This window comes from Falco naumanni, chromosome 4 (genome assembly GCF_017639655.2).
Source record: "Falco naumanni isolate bFalNau1 chromosome 4, bFalNau1.pat, whole genome shotgun sequence".
NCBI lineage: Eukaryota > Metazoa > Chordata > Aves > Falconiformes > Falconidae > Falco > Falco naumanni.
Genome location: NC_054057.1, coordinates 82200135 through 82210796, shown reverse-complemented (window position 1 = coordinate 82210796; position 10662 = coordinate 82200135). Strand labels below are relative to the sequence as shown.

General features: G+C 50.4%; 1 long non-coding RNA gene across 1 annotated transcript; it reads left to right on the top strand.

The window, feature by feature from the left end:
• Window positions 1-1652: 1652 nt before the first annotated feature.
• Window positions 1653-9980, top strand: LOC121087830. The gene is made up of 2 exons (XR_005827756.1): window positions 1653-8399; window positions 9565-9980. It is a non-coding gene; the product is annotated as an uncharacterized LOC121087830 (long non-coding RNA).
• The last annotated feature ends 682 nt before the right edge of the window (window positions 9981-10662 follow it).

Sequence of the window (10662 nt, the reverse complement as noted above, 5' to 3'; positions counted from 1 at the left end):
GCAATGAGTGCATGGTTTGACCTGCTGTAGGGTTTGCTTTTGTGAGAAAGCCAGCTGCTCCAGAGGGCAGGCACTCCTTACGCCTGCTGGCTGTGTGCTTACCTGCCTCCAGGAACAGCTTTTGAAGGGAAAACTGCTGCTTCTCTGTCTGGAGGCTGTTGGAGATGGTAACCCTGGTCTAGGGGATATCAGGCTCACCTGGAAATGCTGCGTGGGTTTCAAAGGTTTGAGTGGTCTCTAGACAGAGAAATACTGAGAACAGGAGTGGCGACAGGGTCCCAGCCCTACCTTGCCACGCCGCTGGGAACAGGAGATAATGGGCTGGTGTGAAGCTGAATTCAAGACTGACCTGAGTTATTTCTACACCAGAGGTGAGCAGAGGAATAGTGGAGTAGTGATCCAAGCGCATCCTGCCCAGAGACCCAGGCTCTTGCCTGTACTGATGGAGCGCTGTCTGGTCTGGTCGTGGCCAGGGTCTGCTGCTGCCAAGCCCTGCAGAGCCCGCTGCAGCTCCACAGCTCCTGCACCCCAGGCAGCTGCTGGCTGTTAACGTCAGGACAACCCAGCTTGTTCCTCCTTCCTCTACCTCGAATGCGGGACTCAAAGGATTTGCATTTCCACCACCCTCCTAATCCAAGGCTTGAAAAGAGCCCTAGATGAACTAAGCCGTTGACTAAGGTGGAGAAAGGGAATGGCTTTTTCCAGCTGGCTGCGTTGAGCTGAGCTGATTCCCCCCGCCTGACCCCCGTTTACTCTCCCAGCACAAGCAGCTTTGCTCACCCTGTGGAAGTGCTCCAGGAGGCAAAGCAGGAGGATTTGGCCTTGAGGCTGAGCAGAGGGAGGTGCTGGGAAACCAGCTCTCGGCTGCCTCTCCATAGCAGTCACCCCTGAGTAATTAGGCAGTCCAGGCACCCTCCTGTAACCAAACAGGAATCAAATTCCTCTCCGTTCTCCATGGGAAAGGGCTGATTGTGCTCTGCTCCGGCCCCACCAGCCACCGAGCCCCGAGGTCAGGCTAGCAGGAGGTTGACTGATACATTGCTGTGTGCGTGTGGGTGTCTGCATTTTGGTGATGACCGAGAGCTTAATTGCTCTTCTAGGTCAGCTGCTCCACTTCCAAAATGGTTTCAAGGGGGCTGAGCTTCCTGCTCATTTCCTGATGGCCTCCTCATTCATGGCTTCTCCAGCTCCTGGATACCCGGAGCGCTGCGGCTGCTTTCTTTGTAGCTGAAGGGGAGAATGGGGGGGCTGTATGGGGCCTGGGGGCTGCACCCGTGAGCCTCTGCTGTTTAGGAGGCTCTTGGGGGTCCTTCTGCAGCGCTGAGGTGACGGGGAGGCTGCTGTCTGCTCCAGCACTTCAAGACTTGCAAATGAAGCTGTGATTAGGCAGTGTGTGTGTGTATATGTCTCTCTCTTCTGCCGTTTTCTTTAATTACAATCTCAGAGGTAATTTCTGACGCATCATTAACAGTTCTGAGTAAACAAGGGGAATTCTCCAAATTATTCGCCATGAGCACAAAGGGAAATTGGCTTTCATCGTCTCCCTCATCACCCAAGGAAGAAGCTGTTCTGCAGTAGGCGTGGGGAGAAAGGGAACTTTGTGGCTGCCCTCAGATGCCTCAAGTCAACTTGAGACGGAGCAGCAACCAAGCTGCTCAGGAGACGGGACAGACCAAAAGCTTCCTCAGGGAAGGTGACCCTGGTCCTTGGCTGTTGGGGTGAAGGGTGATGCCAAGGCCAGCGTGGGCTTGGGAAGGGAAGGAAGGAGGCCTGATACGGAGGGACTTGGGACTGGGAAACTAGATTTGGTCTGAAGCAAGGACTCTGAGGGATGCTGGTGTGCCCTGTGAGAGCAGCAAATATGCCTGGCAGCTGGAGTGGGAGGAGGTGTCTGGAGAGGACCTCTTTGCTGGGAGTCCATGGGAAGGCATTCCAGCCTAGTGCAGGGCTCGAGGGAAAGTGGCCCATCATTAGATGGGTGACACATGGAGCTGAGGTGAGGCAGTTGCACCCACTGGAGCATCCCCACGGTGCTAACAGCCCCTTCACCCACGCTCCGGCATGGTGGCAAAGCGTCTGCAGCAGCAACCAAGGGAGCGAAGGTTATTTATATTCATGTTGCAGCTCTGCCAACCATGACTTTGTTATCTGCCATGCATGAATATTATTTGAATACAGAGTTTGTCGTGACTATTCTTCCGCCTGAAACGAGGGATTTGCTGTGGGATGGGAGCCCTCCCTCCGGCTGTCAGTCAGGAGGGGTTTCCTTTTCCTGTCTCGTTGGAAGCCGCATCCCCAGCAAGGTGAGACAGTGGACACTTTTTCTCTTGTTAATATCCATGTCTAATCTCCTCTCAGAGGGGCCCTTTGTCCTAGACTGTAGCCAAGATGAGTAATTCAGGGATAGATGAGACGCTATAATTGGTTTGTGACAAATTAAAACATTTTTCCTTCGGAGCTGAGAGCAGGACTGTGGTCTGGAGCTGTCAAGCGTCACAGGGGAGGGTGATTTTCGGAGTAAGCGCATTGCAAATTGGCTCCAGATATGCCTTGGAGTCTGAAATTAAACTCCAGCTGGTGACTCTTCTCAGTTGGGGTTTTATTTTAGCAGGGGACAAAGGGAACATGTGCAGGGAGGGACAGCCTGATCGATAAAGGGAACGTGACTTTTTTTGCATCATGCAATGAGCTGGGGACCGGAGTGAGCCCCAGTGGGGATGCTGGGGAGCACCCAGAGGTATGGCAGGAGTAAGAAGATGAAGAGCTGGAGCCCACCATTGCTTGCCTTTCCTCCATGCTGCTCTCCATGGTTCCTCCATCACATCCCAGCGAGGAACGACCGCTACGGAAAGTTGCAGCTCAACCATCTCTTCCCTTGGTCGCAAGTGGGTGCCAGGGACAGAACCTCCTCAGGAGCTGCAGGCTGGTCCTTGCCTGGTAATACTTACTCTCCTGGGCTAAGGAGAGTCCCTCACTTCCACCTGGAGAGCAGAAGACCAGCTAAAAGTCAGGAACACAGAGGTGATCAGGACAGACAGTTTGATGAAGTACTTGGTTTGGCCCCAAGGCGGTTTTGAGCTGGATTTGGGCAAAGGGATGGAGGTGGGAGGACAATGTCTTCCTGATACAACTGCTCAGCATTGCTTAATGGAGAGTGCTATGGCGGCAGCATCTCCGCCTTGCGACGGAGATAGATGGAGAATGGAGTGTGTGAACCTCAGGCTGAGGAAAGGTGTGGGGCTGAAAAGGGGCTTCAAAAGAGGCAAGAGGAGTCACCGTGGGGCTGGTTTGTATGTAAAAGGCGGTGAAGAAGGAAGCTCTGAGATGGGAAGAGCGGACAAAGTCCAGAGGACAGGGGTGTTGGGCCTGGGCCTTGCCAGACTGGTGAGGTGGAGATCACAGGCGGGTTCAATATGGGAATGTGTCAGATGAGTGGAAGTGAGGTCTTGAATTGTTTGCCTCAAGATTTTCTATCTGATACCAAAGCAAAAGGAGGCCCAGGGAAGGGGTGCCATGAGTTTTCTGGGGGGCCTGTATCTCAAGGAGAAGGAGACAGTCTGGAAGAGTATCAAAACAGAGAAAGTGCAAAGGCTGTCAGCGAGATGGGGAGTTCAGACCTAGAGTATCTGGGGAGGAGATCTGGGCATCTCCTAGACACAGCTAGTCTAACTAGCAGGCCACAGTGGCTGGGTGATGGTGATGGGGACTTGGAGGACTTGGAAGGAAAGATCACAGGATCTAGTTGAGCAATGCAAAGTGCAGAGATGCAGCAAATCCTGAAAGGCAGGATCAGATGGTGAGCTGTGACTGGTGTCACTGGCATTAAGATGTTAGCTAATCCGGTTTAAGGGGATAAGCCCAAGAAAAACTGTGGAGACCTAAATTGGAGCTTGTCAGTCTCCTGTGGAAAGCAGAAGTGTGGAGGAGGAGGATTTGCTGAAAAAGCCCCTGGATGGTTGGTCAGAGACAGGGTGGCTGGTGGAGGGCTGGGAAGGTGAAGAGTTAGGAGGTATCGGGGAGGAAGGAGTGACAGGAGTCACCGATAGCTGCATGGGGTAGAGAAACCACTCACTGTGGCAGGGAGAGCATAGGACAGCCTGTGCGGGGAGCCAGGGCAGAAGGTTGTCTTAGGGCATGGGGGGGGGGAATGGATGGGAGAAATCATGGAAACCCTGCTTAAACAGAGATGGGACTTAGTGCAGGGACAGCTGTGCTGTATTTCAGAAGTCACACGCGATTTTACTGTCTTTTCTTACCATAAGTGTGATGTTGTTGCAACAGAATAGCAAAAGGATAGATCAAGTTCAGTTGTCTTGCTGATGAGGATAAAATAAATGCTTGGCTGCATACTTGTTATCAATGTTGCTTGGATATTTTTCAGAAAAGAGACAGGAGGCACTGGGAGTTTGTAGCTGGAAATGACAAGGTTTGGAAGGAATCACCGGTCTAGTGTCAGTCCATATGTAACTTCCCTTGTTACAGTTTGTCCCGGAGCCGCCTGGGCTGCACAATCTCTCTCTTAATAGCCGACCTATAGCCCGTGCTGTTGGTGAAACTGGTAAGGTAGCAGCAAATCTACAGAAACCCAGTGGTTATAGTCTGGGAAGCTTATATGATGCATATCAAAGCCAGTATGTGAATTGCATAAGTGTGATGTAGGTCTGGCACTAAAGTGATAAGAGTCATATCAAGGGAATAACTTAATTAACTGGTCTTGATCAAAGAACTATATGAATTCAATAGCCCAGTTTTCAGCACTAAATGATGAAGTTTAGAAAAACTGTACTTGACGCAATTATCAATTTTCCTGTCCGAGGAGCTTTGAAGTGGCATTAAGAAGGGACAGTCTGTTGTTCCATTTAGGACAACTTTCTCCCTCCCTCCAGTGATCAGGAGGCAGAGGGGCTCCCTCTCCTTTTCAAGTGCTCATTTGAAATGGTCTGAAGCATAATAAACACTGGATGCCAAGGGGAATGGTATCTCAGCTTTCACAAGTTAATTGTTTCAGATGGTGTAAATCAGGAACAAAGAGCTGTCCTGTCCCTGCCAGCCAGAAAAAAAATTCTTAATTTCCCTTTAGCTTTAATTTTGCTCAGGATTTTGGAGGGAAAGGGGTCCCATTTAACTTCCAATGGTCCTGGACCTTTTGGTCCCTCTGGCATGTTCCAGCTGCATGCTGTTCAATCAAGGTGCCAGGTATGAGAGCAAGGATGGAGTTAGGCTGTAGAAAGGCTTCTGGAAGTCTTAAAAATACCAAATGCCATATGTGTTTATCCAGTCTGGATGTGTCTATACATACCACAGTGTTGGTATCTATCCCACAAGTTGGGCTGGGGTGCAGGATGACTTTCTGGGCCAAAGGGAGAGGGAAGCAACCTCTTTTAAAAATATGTTTTAAAAACGAGAAATCAAATGCTGAACCATCATGAAGAATACCAGTGAAAGGCCTGTTCTGCAGAGGGGTAGGGTTTTACTGGCCTTTCTGAGCAAAATGTGGCCTGTGTATTTGGTCCGGGACTAAAAATGGTGTCACGGATAGTCAGTGAGGATCTGGCTGATGAAATCCACCCCGTTATGGAAGCTGAGGTTTAACCTTCCGCACAACTTCACAGCTATTTTAAGGGGCAGTGGGCAGCCCTGCACTGCGCCCTGCACCACTGTATGTGCCCTCTGCTTGCTGCTGGCTTTTCTCCCCTCCTTCGTGTCCAGCTGGCACCCTGTAGACTCACCTTGCTGGGTAGGTAGGGTCAGGGGAGGAGGTGGTTCCTTTCTCCAGTTACCTTGGCTGATCTCAACCAGGTCTTCCAGAGAGGCAGTGTTTGGATATGCCTCTTGGAAAAGGATGGCTAAACCTCGTTCATCCATCAGTGACAGTGCTGGGAGAAAAGCCCCACTGCTTCCAGCTGCTGCTACCTGTGAACAGACTTCCCCACTCTTCTCCATCCCCGGGGCACTGTGTCCTTTCCACCGGTGAGTACCTCATTCCCAGGGCAGGGAGAACTAGGGATGTTTCATGTCTGCCAGGTACGGTGTGAGGCTGCTGTGAAAAGCTGAGAAGTCTCAGAAAAGCCCTCGGGAAGTCCAGGATTAATTCAATTTCCTTACAGCTCCAGGACTTCCCGCTGCAGAACGCAGATGGACTTTGGTTTTGCTCTCTGAAATGAGGTGGTTCCTCCTCCCTGGGCAGGAGGAGAGAATGATTTCCAAGGGCAGTAAGCCCAAGGTCCGCTCGCTTGGGTCTTCCCCAGAATAGGGCTGAGCGATGAAGGTGGGATGACTCGCTCTCCGAGCCACACCGCTGGTTTTTCTCCAGGAGATGGAAGGAAGCTGGGTGCTGGTAGCCGGGAGGCGAAGCTGCAGCTGGCCACGCCGGCTCTGAACAGTGAGGGCAATTAGAGATCAGAAGAGCTGGGGTGGCTTCGTCACATTTCCCTGCTGCTGTTCTGGAGGTGATAATATAATTCATATCAGAAGAGTTAGTGGGCTGAAAATGAATTGGAGAAATCAATCCAGAGGGTATAAATGAATTAGCATGTAAATGAGGACACTTGCTCTACATAGTTTAATATTGCCTGCAGCTGTAAATAATTCCAGGGATGGAATCAAAAGCCGCAAACAACTTCATTTTTGTACTCCTCCCCCGTCCGGGAGCACCTGCAGCTACGACCGACCCACCCTTGCAGTATCATCGCATTGCAAGGGAATTAAAGGCTATGAGATGTATATACTCTTCACCCCCCCGCCCCCGATTGGCCGTTATTTACAAGGCTGCTGCTCCTGGTTCCACGCACCGAGCGGCTGTTTGTGCACGCACGCAGCAGTGCGCGCACGGCGAGGGGGTGACATCTCGTGCAGCGCATCGCAGGCCACCGCGGCCACCCCATGGTGGGTTGACATGCATGTGAAATAGCAATTTCTCACCAAGACCTGCGGCATGAAAGGCCTTGATTGGGGTGGAAGACTTACCCCTCCTGGGGTGCCTAAGGATGCGAGAGGTGGGTGCTTGGAGCTATCTGGAGAGGCGGCATTTCCAGGAGAGGTGGAAAACTGCACTAGAAGTGCTGTGGGACCGAGTGCTGTGTACGGTCTGGAAAACTGTAAGATGTGCAGAGATGGGTCATTACGGTGGGGGAGGTGTCGGGAAGGTCCTTTATGAGAGGTGACTAAACAAGCACAGCTTATTTAGCCTAACAAAATGAAGGCTGAGAGGAGCTGTGATTGCACTGGCAGATAAACACAAGGGAAGGAGAGGAGCTAGTTAAGCTAAAGGCCAGTGTTGATACCAGAACATGCAGATACAAACTACTCATGAATAAATTTCAGAGGGAAATGAGATGGAAGTGTCTTAAGTGCCAAAGCAGAGACTATGGACGAGCACTGGAGAGTCCACACAACCAGGCTGCTCTCGCACTGGCGTTTGACTGTAAAATAGGATTATAGGAGCAGGTCCCTCAAGATCACGCAACTGTGTTTTGTGATCTGGGAAGTCCTGCCTGTTGCCAAAAGCCCCTTTAATATTCTGGCAGGGGAAGGTTGCAGATCTGAGGAGGGCATATGTCTCGTTGAATGACTCCAAGAGTGGTTGTTGAGAGCTTTTGGAGTGGTGCTGATGACAGGAGGTTAAAGATGATCCTCAACAGTCTTTTATCAGTGCTTCCCTCTTGTTTTTGACACTGACGGATCACTGAGTTCCCTCTTTCATCAGGTTGGAGTTTCAGGTTCTGTACTAACTAGATCTCCCAGGTGGACTGGAAACACTGATTAAGATGGATAGAGTGAAAGCAAGTCCATTAAATTGTTAATAAAGAATATTACACACATACCTTAATCTGCAGCTAGCCTGACACTTTATAAAAGTACATTAGGATATAATCCAATTGAAGCCACAATATCGAGAACATCTTATCTCATCACAAATTGAAATTATATCATATTCCTCATTTCTTAAACTAAAAAGCTAAAACCTTTTAGTTTGCTCTCATATGCTTGTGTAAAACTTAATCAGTGGTTTTAACAACATTATTTTTCAATATGGGCCATTTCTGCTCTCATTTATTTACAAGAGAGAACTTCCTGGTAGGAGAAGTGATTCAATTTGCAGGAGGATACATCAAGCACTTAAGGATTTTGTAGGGATTGATTGATTATTTATCATGTTATCTTGCCTGGAGACGTCTGATATGCCTGTGCTTTTGCTATCTCTCATTCCACCTAATGCTCTTCCTTTGCGTCTCGCTCCCCTCCAGTGCTAAGGGCACTCTTCCTGCGTGCACGTGCCGCACGGGTGTGTTGGAGGAAAAGGGGGTCAGGGAAGGCAAGGCTGAGGCTGTCTCTGTTGGGATGAAGACGCTGGACTGGGCAGATATGAGAGATTCATTTCACTGGAAGATAGCTCAGAGGTAAGAGAGGTTAAAGGGTGGTTTGCAATTCTGCTGGATTTTAACCGCAGGCTGCTGTGCTGCTCAGCCATAGGTCTCCAAGTGCATCAAACACGTCCTTCTGCACAGAGGAGGGAGCTGGGGCACAGAGAAGCTGTGTGGTTTGCTGGAAGTCCCCCCAGGAGCAGAAAACAGCCCTGAAGGGCTGTCAGCCCTGGTTGGTAGCTAGTCACCTTGGGCCACACTTTCTAGGGCAGCTGTAAACGCCTTCCAGTTGCCTAGTGAAGCACTGGGTGATGTCTGGGTGCCTCTGTGGGACAACGTGTCCTGCTCAGCCAGGCTGTCCCAGTCATGCACTGTTGGTGGCTTGCCCAGGGCTCCTTGCAAAGCCACCGTTGTCCCTACACTTGTGATGAATCTAGTGACCCAAGAAGGCTGGGCTTGGGGTGCAGAGGGGAAGGGGCCACCTCTTCATGCTTAAAGGAAACCGCTGTCACAGCAGTCTCACAGGTTGGGGGGTGCTAATTGTCTCCTGCTGCCTTGCTATGGCAGGAGGGTTCATTAGTAATGGCACGTCCTCCTCGGAGGTGTTGGAGCTGAGGCCAAAGGGGAGACACTCAGGTTCTCCATTTGAGGGGGGGCGGGGGGTGTCCCTGCAGGAGCCCTGTAAGAGAGCTGTGGCTTGAGCTTCGTCCTGAACGGTGGCTGCTCTGTGGTGCCGGGCATGAGTGGGTGAAGGAGGGGTGCTGCCCACGGGGGCTGTTGGCCTCACATCCCTGGTGGAGCTTTGGGGCACTGGATATAGCAAGACAGGAAACTTTTTTGATTTTAAGTAAGCAAATAATGATAGCAGGAACTCCAACCAAACCCTCAACTGTTTGGACCACAGTTGTCTTTCTGGCAGGGGGATGCACTGGGAACAAGGACATTCGAGGTTTATTCTTTTCACTGCTGTAGATTTTGGCAAATTGCTCTCCCTGCCATAGTTTTCTCTGAGCAGTTTGAGATCAGCTGGGTTTATTCTTTTATGAGTATTGGAGTGCAGGAGCTGCTCTCTTCTGGTGAAAATAAATACAGAAATCCTGAAGCACGACTCCAAAGAGAGACAAGCCTGTGAAAAAGTACCATGCTGGAAAGAGTGTACGTTTGGTTTGTCTTATTTTTCTTTTGCTTTCTGGGCTTTTAGGGTTCCTGTTGTAGGGATTGCACCAAGATGACAGACTAGAGAGGTCTGACAAATGGAAACACAATCCCCTGACTCCAGGAGCTCAGACTTAAATATCAACAAATACTTCAGGATGCACTTGTGAGTGCTGATGGAGCAGCTGACTCGGCGAGCGTGGAGGTGAACAACTCCAGAGCCCCGCAGAGCCCCCGCAGTCCCGATTTGCTGAACCCAGCGGAATAAATTCCTGTATAAGATGATCCATGTGCATGGGCCCTCGCAGGATCAGGGCCAACGTTTGCAAAGTGCTGTGAGATGCTTGGATGAAAGGGACTACAGAAGCGCAAAGTATTACTTTTTCATGATTACTGCATTTGCTATCCTTGGGGCTGTCCAAATGTTGTTGTTCCAAGTGAAAATATAAAACCCTTTTGGCACATTTCTTTTTTGCGTTGTGATAAATAGAAATGCAGGAGGGGAAAAAAAAATATCTCCTAACAGTGAGAGAAGGAAAGCAGTCCCTGTGCAATTTGTTACACATCTCATATGTCTCTGACTGCTAGCTGTAGAGATATTTAGAGGGAGTATTTAGCCAACCCAGTGCACAGCCTCTGGAGTACCGGCTTCTGCTTTGGTCCATGCTTGGTTGAACCTTTACAGCAGCTTTATGTTTTTTTGACACAGCATTTCAGGAGAGTTTTTGATTCTGGAAGATGCCAACTGCGCCAAGTAGGGCTAAGATGATTAATCAAATTATTTGAAAGGGTGTTCGCCAGAACTGGGAAGTGACCAGTCTCCATCCTAATCTCTGGATTGAGATGTCAAGCCGGCCTCCAGCTCAGAACACTGAGCTCATCAGGAGGCAGAGGGTGGAAAGAAATCTCCAGCAGCGAACAGCCTGGCAGGGCTGCCTGTGGTGGGAAGGGAAGCTGGCCGTCAGGGGCTGTGGGGTGGTGCTGCTAGGGGGGGCTGGGTGAGGCTGGGGGGGGTGTTGCACATCAGGCAGGCCAGGTGAAGCTTCTCCAGCTGCTGCAGAGCAGGAAGAAGATGATGGTTGTGCCTCAAGTTGCCTTCCTCCCACTGGGCTGTGGGGAGGAGGGGTATGGCCAGGATGTGCTG